General features: G+C 43.1%; 1 long non-coding RNA gene across 2 annotated transcripts in view; it reads left to right on the top strand.

Moving 5' to 3' along the window:
* LOC140641801 (uncharacterized) overlaps positions 1 to 19,235 on the top strand; it is a 179,807-nt gene extending 160,572 nt beyond the window's left edge. For both annotated transcript variants that reach the window (XR_012038396.1, XR_012038393.1), the window contains one exon: positions 19,077 to 19,235. This is a non-coding gene — a long non-coding RNA (uncharacterized lncRNA). The remainder of the gene's footprint in view (positions 1 to 19,076) is intronic.
* Positions 19,236 to 22,577: the final 3,342 nt, after the last annotated feature.

Here is a 22,577-nt window from a genome sequence, read left to right as displayed (position 1 = left end):
CCCAAATTATATTTCTTTGGCCATTGCCTCCAGCACAGTATATTAGGCAGCCAATTGGTGCAGATTTGCTCTTAATGATAAAAGAAAATGTGTGACTAGTGGGGATAGGGTTCCAGTGCTTTCATTTTGGTATGAATAGATTTTTTTAAATTCATGAGCCAATAAATATATTACATGAGAAAAAAATGTGAAGGCTGAATATAGAGAAGTCACTTAGAATGACGTTAATCTGGGGTCTCTTGGGTGGCCGAGTCAGTTGGTATCTGACTCTTGATCTCCACTCGGGTCATGATCTCAGGGTCATGGGATTGTGCCCCAAGTCCGGTTCTGTACTCAGCACAGAGATTCTCTCTCTGCCTATGGCCACCCCACCCCTCACAATGAAAGAATGAATGAATGATGTTAATCTGATAAATCCTAAATAAATCTGCATGATTGGGAATTAGTATAAAATCCTGCACTGCGTTACAAATAATCTACTGACATAGTTTATGAGCAGAATGGAAATAAGGTATCAATAAGTGCTGAGCTTCTTTACATTTCTGGCTTATGTAATCTTTATGATGAATCTGTGAGTTAAGTGAGTACAAAATTATGGTTTCCATTTTGCACAGGAAGAAGCTGTAGCTAAGGGAGATTGAACATCTGGAGACACAGCTAGCATGTGATTAAATTGAATCCAGGGTTTCTAAGGCCAGGCCTTCTACTTTAGGAGGGCGCCTTCTAATAATGTGCGCATGCTCGTGTATGCAGGCTTGCGTGGAGAAGGGGGAGATGGAACAATGCAAAAATCAGATTTTCTGGAGGTGGAAGAGAGGATGGCCATTTATAATTATTATTGTTATTATTACAGCTAATGTTTATTGAACTTTGCAGTGTTCCAGGTACTGGGTTAGCAGTTTGCATGCATTAATTCATTTAATTCCTCTAACAACTTTATAAGGTAAATAATATTGTCTCTTTTAGAGCAATGGAGGAAACTGGGGCCTAAAAAAGAGGTGAATTGTCCAGGTTCTCACAGGAAGTGGTAAAACAAGGATTCACCCTAGGACTAACTCCAGAGCTCAAGGAAGAACTTTGTTTCAGGCATTTCTTTTGGTTGAAAAGTCAGGATGAATCAGCAATGATTAATGGAGGTTCAAAGAGCCAAAGGGACCGCCAGTTATATAACTAGAAGTCCAGGGTAATGGATGAAGTAGAGGGTCCTGCTCTCCTCTGTGTCGGTAGGATTCCACCGGGAAGTCTGGGCTCAGGTCTGGGCACCATATCATGGACACTTACCATAAGATGGCAGCCAGGAGCGCAGCAGGGGGTTGTCCAAGATGAAGGGCCCAGAGAGAAGTTCCGTGTGGCTCCTCTGATCTCTGCCATGACCTCGGAACCTTTAGATTCCCAGGGCCTAGCACAACATATGGGGCAGTGTACTGTGAAAATAGCAAGGGATTCCGAGCCAGACCCACATGGCCTTGACTCTGCTCATCCCTTCCCAGCTACAAGACTGGGTATATTCCTTAACTGCTCTGAGTCTAGTTTTCCTGGTTATAAAAGAGGGAGAGTCAGGCCTACCTTGCAGCATTGCTGTGAGAACTAATGGAGGTAGTGTATGTTTACTAACCATACAAATGCAGAGCAAGGAGGAGTTTCATCTTGGGCCAGTCATTTAATGAAGTTCTCAAAAAGGATAATTTCACATCTTCAGCAAGGTCTTTGTGTGGGAAAAGTTTAGCCAGGTTTTTAAAAAAAAGTCATGGGCTGGAGAGAGCTCAGCGGGTTTGCATAATGAAACGAGGAATTTGGAGTCTGAGGCAATCTGGGAGTGAAAGCTTGAGGAGAGACAGTAGGAGTAGGGAAAAGGACGAGACAGCAAGATTAAGGAGGCCCAATCTGAACATGTGGACAGAGTCACAAACCATATAAAGAACAGCGATGACTGATAATGAATTTAAAATTGATTGGGTTGTTGTAAGGTCAGCCCTGCTTTTTTCCTGAAGGTTCAGTAAAGATTGCTACACACATGAATTCCTTTATAAGTTTTATCTGAGTTATAAATATAAATCTGAGCTAAATATTTGTGGGACAGTCACACAATGTATTGCAGAACAACAAAACAATCCCAAACAGAATAATTCTGAAGAAACTGCTGTTTAGAGCCTGAGCTAATCAAAAAGTGTAAGGTACCCTTGGGAATTCAAAAAACTCTTGAGGAGATTATTGGGATTATAAAGTTTTTCTCTAATCCATGGATTATTAAGTTTTTCTCTAATCTATGAATTGAAGCCACTTATTATCTGCCTCTGAAGGGTCAGTATATCTCCAGATGACATCTGAATTTTAGATGTAAAGAACCTCGTATAGAGCAGCTACTTTTAAAAGTAGGTAATTTCTTCTACAAATGCAGTTTTTCTAATCCTTATGTTGCTTTTGTGTGCAAGGAACTATTCTAAGTACCTTAAATAGATAGGAGTTGGGGTTTTTTTTAAAGATTTTATTTATTTATTCATGAGAGACACAGAGAGAGAGGCAGAGGGAGAAGCAGGCTCCTTGCAGGGAGCCTGATGTGAGACTCGATCCCAGGACCCCGGGATCATTTCCTGAGCGAAAGGCAGATGCTCAACCACTGAGCCACCCAGGTGTCCCCATATAGGAGTTTTAATTCTCATTACCATTCCATATGTAGTATTTACCCTATTTAAGGATGCGTACACCGAGTCCCAGAGAAGGTAAGTATTTGCCCAAGGTACCACAACTAGCAATGGCACAGGTGCGGGCAAATCTGTACACGAGCCTGCAACTGTTACTGTAATGGGGATGACTTTGTACTGTGGAGCTGGGGCAAGGCCACTCCCTCTCTTCCATGCATAGGGAGGACTGTAAGCTTGTTGACACTGATGGTAGAAAAGATTCCATCAGACCAGGAAGTTATCAGAGGAAGAAGTGGGGATGTTGCTTCAAGTCTGAGGCTTTCTGCCACGGATGAAAGGACAGGTTTGGTGTGATTACAGAAGACCCCATCTCCCCTGGCTGTTTCCCATATGGGAAGTTCTCTCAAGGAGATAGCACTTTGCAGTAAGTGATTGCTTTCTAACTGCTTGCTGAGATATCCTGAGTGATATAGAAGTAAAAGAGACTTTGAGAAATGGGATACCTAGGATGGCTGGAGGGCAATCTATGGCCTCTGAGAGGACATACGAGAGGGTGCTGCTGGTGTGAGCTGCAGAGAAGGATACAGCTATGAGACACAAAGGATACAGGGTCCTCGGAAGCCCAGGGAAGCTACAGCTTAGATACTGGGGCACCACACTGCTCTGCCCACTTCCAGCCCTCACCCTCATTCCAGATCTCCCAAGAGACCTCAAGTGGGCTCTTAAGGCCTTTAAGAGATGTCAAGGGCCATAGAATTGGCCTGGAGGGAAAAACATCATTGAAACCTAAGGTATGCTTGGCAGAGATCGCCCCCAAAAAGCCCTTTGTGGAAACTGTGGCCATAGATTGACATTTATTGAGGGGCCAGAAAGATAGCATGGTCAGACAGACGCTGGTGTGGATTCTCCTGCTAATTACTTCTTTAAACCTCGGTTTTCTCAAGTATAAAATGAAAGTAATGACACTTACTTCAGAGGGTTATTTATAAGATAAAAGGAGATGACGCACGTGAGCATGCTTTGAAACTCTAAATATACTACAGAAATGTTATTTGTATTGCTAAGAAAAGTGGCATTTGGGACATTGTTCATAATCAGTCGACTCAATTTCCAGCTATGTTTTGGTAGTGAAGATCTAGCCTCAGCCCAAAAGAGAAATCGGTGGCCCCTCCTCAAAAGAGAAAAGAACACTTCTGTTTGTTATTCGGACATCTCAGCTGGACCACTGTCATATATTCCATAACATGTTACGCCGAATCTTTCCACTGTGCTACAGGCCAAAAGAGGGATGAGGTGAGCCAACTGGCCACTGGGGAAAGTGCTTTCTCATCTATTAAAGTATCTCCCTCATCCATCAAAGGGTTTCCCTGTGATTGGATGCTTTTTTCATTTGCTCCCCCTTTTCTTCCTCTGGTGAGTCTCTCTGTCCTTCAGTCAAATTGTAAATAATTTCCCGGATACAGACTGCCTTCTCCTGAGTCCTCCACTCATCCTTTCAGGTCTCCTGTAAATCATGATACATTTCCCCTCTCACATCTTGGCATCCCTCAGCTCCCAAATAAAGACATTTCATAGCCATTCCTGCTCTATAACAAGAAATCAATATACTAAAGGAAAATATAGATTTTGGGGGTGGAACAAAAAGGTTCTAGGAAGCAGAACATCTGTCACCGTAATAAGTTGTGCCAAAGCTTCTCATAAATGAGACAATGAGCTCATTAGCGTTTTCCCTTAACTTCTTCACTTCATGAACATTTAAGGCAAAAGCCTATGACTACTTGTTTTGTACACATTTACTATATTCAGAGTTAGTGAATACACTTGTGAGGTGTACAGGAATTTAAAAATACACAACTTGGAAGCATTAGTCATGAATACAGCATCATCAGAAGACTAATTGTAATCATCAGTATGTAAAGTCTGTGGGCCTGAGGAGGATTATCTTTTTTTTTATTTAAAGTTGATATAAAGTATATAAACACTCAAAACAGTTTAATACAGGTTACTTTATTCTTTATCTTAGTGAGCACCAGCACCTACTACTGCCTCAATATCCACCTCTTGTCTTCCATTCATAACCAGATTTAATAATAGCTATAATTATTGGATATTTGTTGTCTTCTGAGCATTGGACTTACCATCTTATAGGGTTTAATTTAACAAATACTTATGTATCCCAATCTTATTTTCATGAGGGAGTGGAAGCAGGGGGATATTAAGTAATTTGCCCAATATCACCATTTTAATAAGTAGCAGGGCTGGCAAGTGGATCCAACTTCTCTGGCTCCAAAGTCTGTGCTCTGCAGCATTATTTAGAATTCCTTCCCTCCTTGTTGACACACCATCTTCTATTTTCCCCTCCATATCTGGCTTCTGTGGTCCTTGCTCCAATAAGCTACCTTTGGGATACTACTTTCCAGTTGAACAAAACCAAGTGTTAGTAGATATAATAATAACAGTGTCAATTACATTAGAGGATCTACCATATATGCCTGTCATGGGGCTAGACTCTCACACAATTGAATTCAGGTCCAGTAAACCCCACACTGTCTCCCTTCCTCATTATCATAATGTGTTAGGAAATCAAGAACAAGAGTGGGGAAAAAGTGTTGGATGAAGAATCAAAAGTCCTCGAATTCCTTAGTTGCAAAATTAAAATAACAGCCACTTCCTGTTTACTTCACAGAGTAATTGTGAGGATTAAATTAGGTTATACATTCTGCTTTGTAAAGTGGCCAAATCTCTCCAAAGTATTCTTGTAAGCTGTGCTAGCATCCAGCTGTGTGACTTGGTGCTTCAACATTTCTGAACCTCCGTTTATCAAGTCTGGTGGGAAGCATGGCTCCTACCCCTTAGGGGTGTTGCGAAGATGAAGTGTTCCCTGGTCTATAATGCAGGGTAGTTGAGTCTACACTTCACTGATACTCTTTTCAAGTGTGTTTTCAAGGCCACGTTCTTTCCACATTTCTCAAGCATCCCTCCTCCTCTTCCCTGTTCTCCTTTGTTGGCAGTGTCTTCCATGCATAGCCCCGAGTCAAGTCTGGCCTGCCTCCGCATGCTCTTCCATAGGGGGCTCTCCGACTCACAGGAGCCCAGCCACCCCTTTATGTAGGGCACCCTAGTCCCAGTCCTGTGCTGCCAGCCTCCCCAGTCTCTCTCCTTTTTCTTCTCTGGGATATTACGGCCCAGTGCTGGACATCGTGTTCAAATGCAGATTCTGATTCAGTAGGGCTGGGTGCAGATTGAGTCTGCATTTTCTGTTAGGTGAAGTTGATGCTGCTGGCCCAGGGGTGACACTTTGAAAAGCAGAAATCCAGCTTACTCGCCATGCCAGAAATCATCTGACCAGGATGGCTCTGACCCTCCGCCTTCACAGCAGCTTCCTGGGTCTTTGCAGCTGAGCTTTAAGGCTTGCAACCCCTGGCCCTCTAGGTCAGATACTCCTACGTCTTTTCTACCCCTTTCTCTGCGCTGCTGATAGAGCCTCTCCTCCCCATCTTTAGCTGGGTACCTGGCCACCTGGAATAAAGGCATCATGTCCCTGGTCCCTGGCCTCATGGTCAGCTATGTATGGCCATGAGACAGATTTCAGGATGTGAGCGGAAGTGGTGTATACTACTTTGGGGAAGTATCTTTAAAAGGAGATAGGCTTTCCCCCCCTCTTTCTTCTTTCCTGTTGATTGCAGTATAGTTACGGTGGCCAAAGTTCACCAGTCACCTTAGACCATGAGGTTGGCTTGGCATGCTGAGCGTGGGGCAGAGCCACGGTGGCATAGGACAGATGTGGCTTCCTGACACTGTGGAGAGCTACACCTGTTCCCCCACCCCCATACTGACTAACTCCAGACTTCTTCCATAGGAGCAGGAAATGCAAGGCTTGCTGGTTTAGGCCACTGATATTCGGGTTCTCTGTTTTTTACAGTTTAATCCTGATGGGTCCTGCTCACCACTTAGTGCCCCTTCTCTCCTGCGTGAAGTGGCCACAGTTCTTGTGCCTCCCGCCCAGACTCTGAGGTGTACCACAGTTTCAGCCCCCTCTAAGCTCTGCATGACTCATTTCTCCAGCCCAGAGCTCTACTCAGTTTCTGTTTTCTACTAAACTGTTTTCCTTTCTAAAACCCTGTGTCAGTGCTCCTTTAGGAATCTCCTAAATGGTCGTCTTCTTTGGAATATAGACTGCTGGATTCAGGCTGGAGTTTTTGGTATTGGCCTGGGGAGTGGCCCCAGGAATCTGCATTTTGACATATAGCTTCAGTGATTTTTTTATTTTTTTTATTTTTTAGCTTCAGTGATTTTTTTTTTATAAATTTTTATTTATTTATTTATTTATGATAGTCACACACACAGAGAGAGAGAGAGGCAGAGACACAGGCAGAGGGAGAAGCAGGCTCCATGCACCTGGAGCCCGATGTGGGAGTCGATCCAGGGTCTCCAGGATCACGCCCCGGGCCAAAGGCGGGCGCCAAACCGCTGCGCCACCTGGGGATCCCTAGCTTCAGTGATTTTTGATGCAGGTGGTTTATGGATAAAATATTGAGAAACACTGCCCAAGTTTTGTTTTATTTTGCTAATTTATAAAATTGTGAAATATTTGAATCCCACAGAAAAACAAAACAAGTAATATAATAAACACCTTAGTGCCCACAACCTACCTTTGTAAAATTTTTCTTATTTTAGCTGTTGTAAAGTATTCCACACACTATGAATAACTCCAAATTAATCTATTCTTTTTGTTTATGGACATTTATGTTTTTTCCAATTTTGGCTGTGGGAATTCTGGGATGAACACTCTTGAATATGGCTCCCTGTGCACACCTGGGCGATTTAAAATACACTCTACATAAAGTTTAACACTTTCATCACAATTATACACGGCACTTTGTACATGTGGTTCCACCTTGAAATCTTGTAACAACTCCCAGAGGCTGCGAGAGGGGGTTGGTAACCTCCACAAAACCTTTCTTGCACCAGTTCATCTTCCTGTAGTTGTTCTTGTCACTAATCAGCATGTTCTTTCTCTGTACCATATATTCATGTGTCTCTATAATTCACACTGAAAACAATGAGTTTGGTGGATACTGCTAGTTTATAACTCCCATCCATTCATTCATTTTATTATTATTATTATTATTACCAAAGTGTCAGTTTTGTTTGGGATACACCCAGTTTTAGAAAAAACAAACACATTACTATACTCTCCCATGCAGCTGATGGGGGTCAGGGTAGGAGGGCAGTGGGGACTCTCCAGTGAGGCTACATGGAAATCTATGGGGAGTCTGATGGCAATCCTGAAGTCTTGTTCTCTTGATACTTGTGCTGTCTTTTTCTTCTTCTCCTCCTCCTCTTCCTCCTCCTCTTCCTCTTCCGTCTTCACTTCCTCCTTGTTCTTTTTTGTATGAAACTTGTGAGAGGCTGGAGATAGAGCCCCCACCTTGAACCAGGCCACATGTGGAATGTGGTGATTCAAAAAGACAGAGGGAACCTTAGTCCTTGATGGCATCTAGGAGCCTCCATACAACCCCAAGTACCCAATTCTAAGGCTTCCAGTTATACAGGAGAAAGGACCTATATTTGATGAAGCCTTTGTAGTCAGGTTTCTGGGCAAATACAATCCCTAAATGACACTAAGAATTTCCCTTCAGTTATTTGTGTTTGCCCTTTCTTTTAGTCCTTTATGGACTAGAGCTCTCTCCCACATTACAACAGGTTCTGGGAGTGTGCTGGTCTGAATGTAGGTGGTGATAGGTGAAAGGTTTTGGCTAATGAAGTAAAATTTGATCTTTAAGATGGGAAATTCCAGGTCATTTGAGGCCATTCCAAATCCATTTAATTTGAATAATTCAGATTTTTCTTCTAGAAGAGAATCTAATTTTTACCTTAATCTGACTGCTAGAAAATCGCTGTGGCTAAGAACGCAAATGAGTTAACACATGTGAATACAGTGAACATCGCCTTTATGAACTCAGTCTTCTGTTGTACTTAAGTTTTTTCTTTTGTACTTAAGTTTTAAGTGGTAATATAAACCCTAACATTTAAAGTAATATCCAATATAATAATCACTTAATTCTTTCAAAATTAGGCTTCATTTCTGGGGTTGGAAATTCAGATAGTATAGAAAGAGATTTTGCTAGTTCTGCTGAGATGAATCGAGAGAAACTGTACCGTTTTGAATATTGTGCATTAGTTTTCACTGACATTTCATTTGGATCCTATCAGCATCTTCCTGATAAGTGCACACTTATTTTTATGCTTGGCTTCAGGAATGCTGAGCTACCACTACCTCATAGGAGGGCTTTGCAGAAACACTATTGAATATGATTGTTATGCACTTTACAAATATAAAGTGCTACCAAAATGCACCAAACGATAATATGGCATCGTCTAGGCTGAAAGTTACATCTACATCTACAGTTCAATGCAAGTCTAGAAGAGGTACTGAAGTATTATAGAATAGTCATCTAGCTATGTTCAATGGATACCCAAAGCTAAAAATCTGGATTGTTGTGGAAGCACCGTAAGATAATAGATAATATTCATTTTTCATTTTTAATTGTTACTTTTTAGTGGTGTTTTGGTATAATATTACCTCTGATTTTTTTTTATTACCTCTGATTTAAACAATAGTTCACTTGGGAGTATCAGGTTCATATTTATAGTACAGTAATCCATACAAAATGAATTATACTATTCTAAATGAATTAATAGTTTAAAATCAGTAATAGGCTATAGATTAACTATTATTTATGAACACTTAAAAAAATTAAAATTTATCTTAAGAAACAGAAAATAGGGCCTGACATCCCTTCAAATAGGGCATTCTTTGATTTCCCAGCAGCACAGCTCATTCATTAATTCAACAAATATTTAGATGACTCTATACACCAGGCATGGGAACAGGAACTAGGGAGCGGTGGTGTGGGCATTAAGTGGCACAACATATATGAAAACATCCTGGTCACTCTTGGTTGCTACCAAAGAGAACTAATAACAGAAGGGCCTCAGAGAAATAGAGAAGGCAGTCTAGAATAAGGAGAAGATGGAAATAATGCTGGCTTGTTCTGATAAAAGCTTTGAAGTGGAAGGTGAGAACTTGGGGATCGTCCCCTGTAACAGTGGGCAGATCACTTAGTAAGAGAAGTGAGGCCAGAGAGAAATGTGACTGTAATATTTAATGGGATGGAGGATTTGGGATAATGAATCAAAGATGAATCTCCAAAAGGTATGGTTTGAGAATATGTTTGCCCTGGTGGCCACTTGGTCTGATCAAGAGGAGGGGGAGGGGAAAGTACCTAGATAAACCTGCCTTACAGGTTACCATGGAGCAGGTATAGCTTTGAGAGAAGAAAAAAGGAGTAGGAGTTGTCCAGTGAGTCATATGAGAAAATAATTGGGAAGGGTGTTGGAAGCAATACTTAGAGCTGCATATATCTGTCCCAGTGGGCTGAGCATAGGTGATAAACAACGTGCACTTGACATGATAACGGAGCACAGTAAACAATCTCTTAAAGTTCATTGAACTGTGGCAGTATGGGAATCAATCTGGTTGATGCCAGTCCCTATTTCATCAGATGAAAGGGCTTGTATGATACAGAATGTGAGTCACCTAGCAGGGTGCCTCACACAGGGGAGTTATTATTTGAAATAGAGAAAAATAGCTATAGAGCCTGTGTATATTCCTGATCTTCTCTTCACCTCTACTCCCATCTCAGAAAATGCACCATAATCTATCCAGTTTTGCAAACCTAGAAACCCAGCAGCCTCCTACTTTTTCAAAGCAAATGCCAAACCTTGTTGGTACCTGTGCTACCCATCCATTTCTTGGTCTCTCCACTTTATTACACTGCCATCATCTCTGGGTCTATTCCAATAGTTTCCTCATGAGTTTCCCCAATTTCATTCTTACTTCACTTCCATCCATTCCTCAGCATGCCGTCAGGGCCTTTGTTTTAAAACAAAATCTGTTTGTGATCCTCCTATATAAAACCTACCCATTGTTTCCCATCACTCAGGGTATAAAGGCAAAGACAACACGTGAACACAGCTTAGGTGCCCATGTATTCTTGCCTCCACCAGCCTCTCCAGTTTCATCTCTGTCCTTGTCCATCAGCTTTCAGCTCCAAAATATACCAGGCTCCTTCTTGCCTTAAGATCTTTGAAGACATTACTTTGCCTGAAAAGCTTTCCTCTGTCATTTTTGCCTCTTTCATTCCTACTTATGCTTCCGATCTCAACTTACCTGTTGATTTTCTCTGGGGAAACCCTCCCTGACCACCTATACTTAGGGAGTTCTCCTAGTACACATACTTGTAACATTTTCTGCTTTTCCTCACCACTGTTTGTAACTAGTTTTTTAAAAAAAATTTCTTTTTTTTTTAAAGAAATTTATTTGACAGAAATGGCATAAGAAGAGCACAAATAGGGAAGCAGCAGACAGAGAGGGAGAAACTAACTCCTTGCTGAGCAGGGAGCAGGACATGGGGCTCCATTCTAGGACTCCAGAATCATGATATGAACCAAAGGCAGATGCTTAATTGACTGAGCCACTCAGGTGCCCTTATATCTGACTTAGAGAATAGATGTAAAAAAATCCATTATAGTACAGAATGTTGATACGGGGGCTGCTGCTGGGGCAGGGAGTATGTAAGAATTCTGTGCTTTCAACTCCATTTTGCTATAAATCTAAAACTGCTCTAAAAAAAATAAAGTCTATTAATGTAAAGTCTAAAAATAAAGTCTAGATATAAAAAATCCAAAAATCTAAAACCGCTCTAAGAAATAAAGTCTTTTAATGTAAGGTCGCTAAAAATAAAGTCTAGATATGAAAAATCTATTATGATATAGATGTGGTCGAGGGAGCTGCTGTCAAGGCAAAGAGTGTGTAAGAACTCTGTGCTTTCAACTCAATTTTGTTATAAATCTTAAACTGCTCTAAAGAATAAAGTCTATTAAAAATTTAAAGCTATTAATAGAAAATTCCAAATGTATACAAATTAAAGAGAATAGTATCATGGATCCTCAGGGACCTATACCTTAGATCTTAGTATCATTTGGGGGTGCCTTGGTGGATCATTGGTTGGGTGTCCAACTCTTGATCTCAGCTCGAGTCTTGGTCTCTGGGATGTGAGCTGGGTGTGGAGCCTACTTTAAAAAATTAGATCTTTGAGTGTTTGGGGTAACTAGTGAAATAGCTTCATTTTAAATTGACGTCAGATTTCGTGACTGACATAAGTGTAAAATGATTTATATTTGTATGTCCTGTAGAAATGATAAATGATAATTCCTTTTTAGAAAGCATAATATAAGCCTTCACATTTTGGACTCTTCAGTCCCTAAAGGATCTTAGTGCACTTTCACAGCTATCTCATTTCACTAGAACAGCAGGGCACATGCTGTTGGCCACTTGGCTGTGTCATTTGAACATCAGAATGTACTGGTCCCCTCAATAGCATTTGAAATCAACCTAAACCCTAATTCATTTCAATGATCACTCACTCTTACACTTCAGCACTTTTAGACAAAAGCAAAGACAATTAGCCACTGTGAGCTATACAAGAAAAAAAAAAAAAAAACAACCTTTGTAAACAGAATGACTAAATGACTAAGATGCTTAACCAAAGAAATCAGTTCCTTCAATGTTTTGGGCTCCTGCTCAACCTCCAGGCCTTTGCATTTGCTGTCCCTCCATCCAGATGATGTCCTTGGCTGATCTAGTGAACTCCCAGGTATCCTTCAGATCTTAATTTAAGTGACCCATTCCTTGAGAAGCTGTTGCTGGTCCTACTCTTGCCCTGAAATAGATGGCTTTTCCTGTTCCAGAGTTATCCTTTGCTAACCTCTGACTCTGTACTTGATTTACTTTTGCTGTCTGTCTTCCTAATTGTAAGCTTGGTGAGAGCAGACCCATTGAAATGTCTGGAGAGTGGGACGCTCAGTAGTTTAGCACCTGCCTTCGGCCTGGAGCGTGATCCTGGAATCCCGGATCGAGTCCCACATCGGGCTCCCTGCATGGAGCCTGCTTCTCCCTCTGCCTGTGTCTCTGCCTCTCTCTCTCTCTGTGTCTCTCATGAATAAATAAATAAAATCTTAGGGGATCCCTGGGTGGCGCAGCGGTTTGGCGCCTGCCTTTGGCCCAGGGCGTGATCCTGGAGACCCGGGATCGAGTCCCACGTTGGGCTCCCGGTACATGGAGCCTGCTTCTCCCTCTGCCTATGTCTCTGCCTCTCTCTCTCTCTCTCTCTCTCTCTCTGTGACTATCATAAATAAATAAAAATTTAAAAAAAATAAATAAATAAAATCTTAAAAAAAAAAAAGAAAGGAAATGTCTGGAGAGGCATTATAATACAGAAATTAAATAGTAACACATAAGTTCCAGAGTTTATGAGACCTGGGTTCAAATTATGATTCCAGTACTTACTGGCTGTGAGGCCTCAGGCAACTTCTTGAATCTGATCCTGGTTTTGCCACATTTTAAGTGAATACTCTAATACCTACATTGTAGAATCATCACAAGAGTTAAGAGAAATTATGAGTATAAGGCACTTACAAGGAGTACCTAGAACATAGTGCATCCTCAATAAACCTATGTTAAAAAAAAAAAAGAAAAAAGGGACAGAGAGAGAGGGGAAGGAAGGAAGGAAGGAAGGAAGGAAGGAAGGAAGGAAGGAAGGAAGGAAGGAAGGAAGGAAGGAAGGGAGGGAAGTGAATGTTTACACAAAGTGATGGATGAAAAATCCCCACAACTGTTAATGGATTCTAATCTTGAGGATTGCTCTTCTCTATTTAGCTATGACCAAATTAGAGGGGCTTTAACATTTTGAAGTTGAAATGCATACATTGCATTGTCTTTTTTTTTTTTTTTTGGAATTGTCTTTTATGGAGAAAAACAGGCTTTTCAACACCGTTACCCTGAGGGGGAATGCACGATCTGCCTTTCCATTCCTCCTTATGGGCTGATGTGATTTTCATCTTTCATCTTTGGGTTCATTCATTCTTGATGAGCGTCATATCTTTTATTAACATAAAAACGCTGTTTACTGAGCACCTACTAGTACAGGAATTACAGCTAGCACAGATATGGAGCCACATGGCCTTTTCAGCTTTGCCTGGAAATGGCAACATGAAACTTGTGTGAGGCAAAGGAGTGGATGAGGAAACTCCGTATGTGTAGCTCATGTATTTGGGCATCTTATTGCTGGAACAGGAGTTAGAATGACAGTGACTTTTATCTTTCTCAGAAAAGCTCAACTTTAAGTACCTGCCATATGCCCGGCCCTGTAACAGGGGACAGAAACAGAAGTAAGGCCCAACTTCTGCTCTCGAGGAGTGACCACTAAGTGGGGGGAGTTAGAGAGCTATGTGGAAGCTAAGGAAAATGCTATAGGAAAAACACAAGGATAGTGCCTGAGATTTCAAAGGAGGCAAAGCACCTATCAGGTTAGAGATATTACAAAAGACTTTATTCATTCATCCCTGCATTCACTCAATGAAAAATATTTATTGGATGCCTATTATATGTTGGGCACTAAACTAGCTATGAAGAACAAGAGATAAATGGGCCAATATTCCTAACCTCCAAGACTTAATAATAAAGTGGGAGGGACATACTATATCATTCATCCATTCATTGATTTATTCAACATTCACTGAGTGTTAAGTCCCAAGTTCAAGGATGAAAGAAGCATGCTCCCTCTGGTAAAAGAACCCGTAGTCTAGTTCAGGAGATAGGTGTATAAATGAAACTTTTAACATACCTAACATGGCACCTAACACAGTGTATTGAAATTTCTCAAAGTCCCCAGGCAGATGGTGAGGGGGCAGTTACTTCTTTTTGGGGTTAGGGAAGGCTTCTGAGGGAAAAACAATGGAGGGGGTACCTAGAAGATGAAGGACTTTGCCAGGTAGTTGTACAGTGGAGGGAGGTAGAGTGTCTGAGGCGGCTCGTACACGTAACTAGAATAAGAAGCAAGAATAGAGACGTGTTGGAACAGAGGCCAGTTTGTGGAGGGCTTTTAAGCACTGTGGCTGGGAGAATGGAATGTCAAGGTGCAATGACTGCTCAGAGGATCAGGTGAGTAAAATTGAGCCCAGGAGGGCATGGAGGGAATGTCGGGGAAAGATTCACAATGGAGTGGGTGTCCAAGAGTCATAAATGATGTGTAGGAACTTGCTAGACCAGAAAGATAAAAGCATTCAGTTGGGAGAAAACAGCATTCCTTGGGGAGATGTTCCCTCTTCTTGGATTCTGATAGATGCAAATAATGGAAAGCAGGAATTGCAGAAAGAGAAACAACTTAAGCCGAAGGTAGAAAGCTCGCATACATACGTAAGTGAAGAGTAGTGAAAGCTTGTGGAAGCAGCTTTTCCTGTGTTTCTAATTTCAGTTCACTCTGTTCACTCTGTTTCTGGCCCTGACTGTGACCATTGCATAAATCAGCAGAGCAGGGATGCCCCCATCCACTCCCTTCTCTTCAAGGGTAGCTCTTGAGTATGTAGAGTTTTTTTTAAAGTTAGGAGACCAAATTTGTGTTTAAGGCCTCCAGTTCAATCACAACTGCTCATGGCTTGAGTACCCTGTGATGAAAAGGGCCCTGAGGCTCCAATGTAGACGTGACCACTAGACACAGCTCTTCCTTCCAGACTGATCCACACCAAAGCTTTAGGCTGTGTTGTGGACTGGGGAAGCCAAAAAGGAACATGCTCATTTTCTCCTTCTGAGTTTGGCAGTAATTGAAAAATAAGACCAGGAGTCATGCCATTAGGGAAAGAACAGACATATGGCTGGTGATGACTCTCAGTGACCAGCTCCTCAGCTTTTCCCTGGTTGCAGTTGGTTGGTCCCAAGGGTCTTTGCCCCCACAGCTGGTGTCAGAGTCCTTCGCTGCAGGCTTTGGAACTGACTCTGAGAGCTATGGCTCCTGGCCTAGTCTCAGGTCACCCTGTTCCTGGAATGGGGCTCCCTGCCAAATAACTGTCTTGCTTAAATTCTGTTTGCTCCAATTGCTCCTTCTGGAGATTAAGTTTTCTACCAGAAGCTTCACTTAAGGGAGAATCCTTGTTTTTAGGCCTCTTGTGCTGCCTGTCTTGGCGGACTCCCACCCCTAGCAGCGTGTGATGCTCTGATACCCTCTTTCCTCTTTCCTGATTCCTTCTTCCCTGACCATGTGCACTGTTCTTAGCAAGTCTCTGGTTTTCAAGTCTTTGCCTTCCCTCTTTGATTTGGCATAACTGTCATTACTAGATACTCGTTTCTGACATCAGGAGGCTGATTTCTTTGAACAAGCACACTAGCACTAGCACATACCCAATTTAGGGCTGTTATTTGAAGGAGTCACTTGGGAAGGTTGCATTACATGCCCAGTCTGGGGATGCTGTTATTGTTCAAGAACATTTCTGGAATTCCTATGTTGGAATTTCGTGCAGTCACAGGGCAAGGCAGGACCCCTGTCCCTCACCCCCTCTCAGTTCTGCTTTCCAGTTTGTGTGCCACTGAGGCTCCAGGAGCTTTGGAACCCAGAGACCACACATCAAATTCTAGGAGGAACTGAAACCTGCCCTCTGCTCTCCTACCACATGACTCTCCTTCAGAGCCAGCTTGCAAGCATAGAAGAAATGACCTCATAACTGTATAGCAATGTTTATTAATCTTTTTTGCATCATGGGGCCCTTGGGGAATAGGATGAAAGCTAAAGACACAATCCCTTAGGAAAAGATACATACACTTAACGCTTCCACACACTCTACGATGAGAACCCTGCCCTATGGAAACAAACAGTTTTCCCCAAAATTGCAGCAGGACTGTCCTCCTCATCCTCTAGACCTGCATCCAAAATGACTTCTGGCTATCCCCAAATATCAAATCTCTGAAGGAACGAGATGTTCCAGTGCTGAGGAGGTCCAAAAGAATGTGCTGTAAGCTCAAAAGGCATTTCCACAGAGAGCATTCCAAAGATGTTTGAAGAAAGCCAGGGTCCCTGGCAAGTGCGGCTTCTCCAGATGACCACCTGGAAGAGGGTAGCATCTGTGTTCCCGTCCTGGTGGGCTCTTAATCAGCCCCATCCCTCTCAGGCAAAGCTCATTCGGGCGTTCCGGTAGGAGAATTTCCTATCTGCTGGACAGTGAGGGACCATTAGAAGACTTAGCGGATACTGCGTCCTCCCCGCAGGCTTCAGGGACCTCTTTCTCCAGACAGTTTGCGCTTCTTGCTTCCTGTCCCAAACCTTTGTATAAACCTGCATCACTATTTTCATCTCCACTGCTCCCAGCCGACTTTGGGTACAGACCTGAAGGGCAGACACTGGATTCATGCATCTCATCATTTGACATTTACTAAGGCCACAGGGTGTTAACACCGCAGTCACGATGGTAAATGAAACAGTCCTGCAGATTCTCAAGAAAGGCAGACAAACAAGTCACACAACAAACTGTGTTGAATGCCACCCTCTGGGAAATGCAGGGGGCTTTACAGTCCAACCTGTCTCTCGGCGACGGTAGTCTTTTAAGCCAAGTTGTGATGTGATGTACCTGTTTCCCAGCACCAAGTCTGTGCCCAATCATGAGCCCTTCCCTACGCAACATCCTGTGTGCTTGCTGCAAGTCCGGCTCACTCATGGGGTGTGTGTGTATGTGGCGGGGGGGGGGGGGGGGGTGACTGCTCACTAATGTACCAGGGGCTGCGGTGAACCAGGGAAAGCCAGCTAGCGTCAGGCCCTGCTGGTTACATCTTCTAGCTTTTACTGAGACATCTGTGAAGTTGTGGGAAAAGCCGCGAATTTAGAACTGCTGTCCTGAGGCTTTGTACGGACTACACTGGAGAGTTCTCTCCGGGCCTCCTGTATACTGATGCCACCTCCCGGAGCAAAGGGGGCTGTAGATCTTCGCCAAAGGTGGGGGGGGGGGGTAAGCATCCCGTCCATCTCACGCGTCCTAACCGGTCCCCAGCTTTGCAGGGGAAGAGAAGGGCAGGGTAACGGTGGATTTAAGAGAAGGGACAGGACACTGCTTTTTAGGGCCTGTGCCTGCTCCTTTGCTGCCTCACATGCCCTGGATTTGGCAGGGAGGGGGCAGTTTGAATTCCAGGCGGGCTAAAAGGCCTTGGCTGGGAAGCCTGCACGGATTTCATAACAGCAGGGAAAAGCTTCCCACGGAGAGGGAGGCTGGGGGTGGTGGTGAGGGGGGGTGAGGGGGGTGGGAATGGGAGTGGGGGGTGAGGGTGGGGGGTGAAGGTGGGGAGTGGGGGGGTGAAGATGGGTAATGGGGGTGAGGTGGGGCGGTGGGGATGGGGAATGGGGGTGAAGGTGGGGAGTGGGGGTGGGGAATGGGGGTGAGGTGGGGGGGTGAGGGTGGGGAGTGGGGGTGGGGAATGGGGTGAGGTGGGGGGTGAAGGTGGGGAGTGGGGGTGGGGAATGGGGTGAGGTGGGGGGGTGAAGGTGGGGAGTGGGGGTGAAGGTGGGGGTGGGGAATGGGGGTGAGGGTGGGGAGTGGGGGTGGGGAATGGGGGTGAGGTGGGGGGTGAAGGTGGGGAGTGGGGGTGGGGAATGGGGGTGAGGTGGGGGGTGAAGGTGGGGAATGGGGGTGAGGGTGGGGAGTGGGGGTGGGGAATGGGGGTGAGGTGGGGGGTGAAGGTGGGGAGTGGGGGTGAGGGTGGGGGCGGGGGGCGAGGGGTGGAGGTGGGGGCGGGGGGAAGGCCGCAATTCTGCAAATCCGAAAGGGTAGGGAGTGGGAGAGTCCTGAAAGGATGAGGCCGAAGGAGGAGCACTCCCCCGGGCTATCAGGCAGCTCCCTCCAAGGCCTCGCTTGCAAGCGCGACTCGCAAACCGGATCATCTCAAACTTGCCCCCGCCCTACCTAGCTGCCCGCCCAGGGCCGCCCGGCCACCCGCGCATGCGCGGAGCTGGCGCCGCCACCAAACATCTTCTAGACGCTCATCAGTGGCGTCCCGATCCTGTCCTTTTATCTCCGGTTGTGCCTCGTGCTGCATCCAAAGCAGTTTCGGAATCTGTAGGCTGCTGGAGGACGATGGGGTTGGAAAGAAACGAGGCAAGGAGCGCTCGGGCGGGGAACTACAATTCCCAGGAGGCGCCGCGCTGGCCCCGCCCCTTGTGGGCGGGCCGAGGGCCCTGCCGCGGCTTAAAGCGGCGAGACGGATTCCTCGCTGGCGCGGCCCGGCGCTGAGCTCGTGCCTGGGGCCTTGGTGGTGTCTTTCTGCTTTTGCCTGTTTGCACTTCGACTAGCAAACAGCACAAAACAAATAAACAAACAATAGTTAAGCGCGTTTAGAGGCTGCTTTCAAGCTCAGGAGCTTGCTGCTTCTGCTTCACAAATTCTGAATCGTCCATTTAGCAAATGAGAACCTACAAAAAATAGCTCGTGTGTTCAATTTCTGTAAGAGGAATTACTTTTCTTGCCCTGTCAACGTAACTTTATTTTCTTTTCTAGTTTTCAGGTGACAGTGACCGATGTTTAGTCTCACTTATTTTCTCTGATGACTCAACACAGTAAATAAGACGGTCTGTTTGGAAAAGCCCTGCAGTAAATCATCCTGAAAAAGTAAAAGCTTATTTATTGATTTGATAACTTTTCTATTTTACTCTTCTAGCTTTATATTTTGTAATAAAGCGTCTTTAAAATGTAGCACACTTGAAATCGTGTTTTAAGGTGTGGATTTAAAAATCTGCTCCCCACCCCCCCCACCCCCAAGATTGTATTTATTCATGAGACACAGAGAGAGACAGAGACATAGGTAGAGGGAGAAGCAGGCTCCCAGCAGGGATCCCATTGTGGGACTGGATCCCAGGGCCCCAGGACCGACCTGAGCCAAAGGCAGATGCTCAACCACTGAGCCACCCTGGTGCCCCTTAAAATCTACTTTTAATTGTGATTTAATCTTTGAATAGGACTTAGAGGGGCGAGGTTTAAAACCGCTGTTCTTCGCTTCTTGCTATAGGGAAGCAAAACGCGAGGGTTCTTACTGGCTTGAGGTCTAGCTATCAGAATAATGCCATTGGGGTCCTAGGTCCTCATGACTATTGTGGGTTTCCTGAAGAGTAGTAACTGTGTTAAGAACTGACTTAAGATTTTATCAGCTTAACACATGAAATGTCAGAACTTCCCTACTCTCTTTCTACCTCAAGTCCTAACCCTGATTTTGTAGCAGCTGCTAATAATCCACCTCTACTTGCTAACAATGAACTCTTTTTGCTTTTTGCAAACAAGTACATTTTAAAGGCCTCAAAGGGAATCATTTCAGAAGTAGAATGTGTAATGGTTTTAGAGTTGGAGCTTTTCTTTGTTTTTGGACGTCTCAGCTTCAGCTTGCTGAGTTTTATGACTGTGTGTGCATTCAGTCTGTTTAGTGTGGTATTTGTGGATAATATGAAATTAGCCATCTTTGCCAAAAATTAACAAAACGTATAATTTCTTATTTGTTCTTTGTGTATGGGAGCTTAGCTATAGGCATACTGGAAAATGGAAATAATAGTTGACGTATAGTGATTTGGGGGATGACTAGAGCAGCTATTGTGCTCTAAACAAACCCTCCATACATGATGAAACATTAAATTGGGGAGAAAGTAAGTCTCGTGATATTTGGTAAGATTTAAAATTTCCCCAAATTCTCATGTGTTCTCTTTATGGTTTAAAACAGAACAAGCTTTCTGGCTATCAACTGCTTTATTAAACATTCAGTTTGTCAAGTCTTAGGCAGCAGAGTAAGAAAAGGAAGCATAACATACAAGACACTATTATTGTATACAAGACAATTTCAAGAGAACTTACAAATTATTAACACTTTTAAGAAAAGGGAGCTGGAAATAAATGGAATATACAGCAATCAAACTTATTCCTGTCACCTCCAACAAAGGACAAATATCAATTTGACAAAAGATACTACTTACATTTAAACAAAAACATCAGAAACCTAGAATAAATCTTTAAAAAAAGGTGTGCAGAATTTTAATGGAAGTATAAAGCTTTATTGAAAAACTTTAAAACATTTAAATAAATAGATACATCATGGATGAAAGGATTCTATTTTGTAAAACTATCAATTGTCCTCAAATCTAAATACATTTAATTAACCTGAATAAAATTCTCAATAGTGTTTTTAGTGTTTGTACATTTACATATCAAATATGCTACATGTATATTCACATACTAAATAAATATTTAGTGTATTTAGACATTATGTGTGACCTAACAACTTATTCTAAAATGTGTGTGAAAGATCAATGGTTCATGAATAACATTTTTAAAAGAATAAGGTGGGGAGGGATGCCTGGGTGGCTCAGTGGTTGAGTATCTGCCTTTGGCTCAGGGCATAATCTGGGGATTCCAGGATCAAGTCCCCCATCAGGCTCCCAGCAGGAACCCTGCTTCTCCCTCTGACTGTGTCTCTGCCTCTCTCTGTGTCTCTCATGAATATATAAATAAAATCTTAAAAAAAAATTTTAAAGATAATAAGGTAGTATGGTGGTGTTGCTGGAATAGGCAAATAGAGAACAGAACATAGACTATGCATATATGGGGACTTATGTGATAGATCACTGGGATAAGATGGACTGTTTAGTGCTTGAAATGATTGGTTAGCCACATGAAAAAACAAAGATCTCTAAATCTCAACATCAAAAAGAAAAAAAAAGAATAAATTCTAGGTTAACTAGAGACTTAAAAAACTTTAAAACTTTCAGATGTTCTCCTATCTATCTTTACAAACTTGTCTAGAAAAGCATTTCGTAACCAAGCCACACAAAGCCCAAACCATGAAGCAAAAGATAGGTAAATCTGACCACATTAAAAACAAGCAAGAAAGGAAACAAAACTTCTGTTTTATTTGGAAAACACAAGTGACAAAGTAAGGCAAACAGTGGGAAAACCTTTACAACTTAGAGATAAAAGATTAATTAATATTCAGGACATTTAACTACTACAAATCAATAAAGCAGAGGCAAATGATACAATGTAATGATATGACTTAGCAATTCCCAGAAGAGGAAAACCGAAAAGCTAATAGTGAGAAGATCTCAACCTCTCTAGTAATAGGGAAATACTAATTAAAACAACAAGAGGACATCGTTTCACATTTATCTGGCTGGAAAAATTACTAAGACAAATAACATCCAGTGTTGTCAAAGACGTTGGGCAGCAGAAACTCTCATCTACTGATGTTAGTGTAAGTCGGTTCAGTTTGGCAATATCAAGAAAGTCAAGACTAAAGGAAATCCACTTTGAGCATATAACCTAGAGAAATTCGACATATGGTATGCATATGCATAAAGTGACATGATGGAAAATATTTATAGATGATGACAGCTCCAAATAGAAAACAGTGAAAATGTCCCTCAAGAGAAGAATGGAAATCAATTCATTCAATTGAATGCCATAAAGCAGTAAAATGAATGAATTAGAACTGTATTATCAACATATATAAATCTCAAAAATGTATTTTGTGCAAGAAGAACAAGTTATAGAATGATGTGTCCAATGCCAGTATAATACCACTTATGCAGGGGATCCCTGGGTGGCGCAGCGGTTTGACGCCTGCCTTTGGCCCAGGGCGGGATCCTGGAGACCTAGGATCGAGTGCCGCATAGGGCTCCCGGTGTGAAGCCTGCTTCTCTGTCTGCCTGTGTTTCTGCCTCTCTCTCTCTCTCTCTCTCTGTGTGTGTCTATCATAAATAAATAAATCTTAAAAATAATACCACTTATGCAAACTTTAGAACATACAAAGCCATACTAGTTATTGATTACAGATACTTAAAATTTTTTTGCACATGTGCAAGGTGGGGGGGGGAGAAGTGGGGAGAATCTTAAGCAGATTCCAAGTTCAGTGCAGAGCCAGATGCAGGGCTCCATCGAACGCCCCTCAGATCAGGACGCCCGGGTGGCCCAGCAGTTGAGCGACTGCCTCTGGCCCAGGGCGTGATCCTGGAGTGCTGGGAT

The sequence above is a fragment of the Canis lupus genome, chromosome 10, assembly GCF_048164855.1.
Source record: "Canis lupus baileyi chromosome 10, mCanLup2.hap1, whole genome shotgun sequence".
Lineage (NCBI taxonomy): Eukaryota > Metazoa > Chordata > Mammalia > Carnivora > Canidae > Canis > Canis lupus.
Note: the sequence above shows the minus strand (reverse complement) of the source record. Positions and strands in the feature narration are given on the sequence as shown.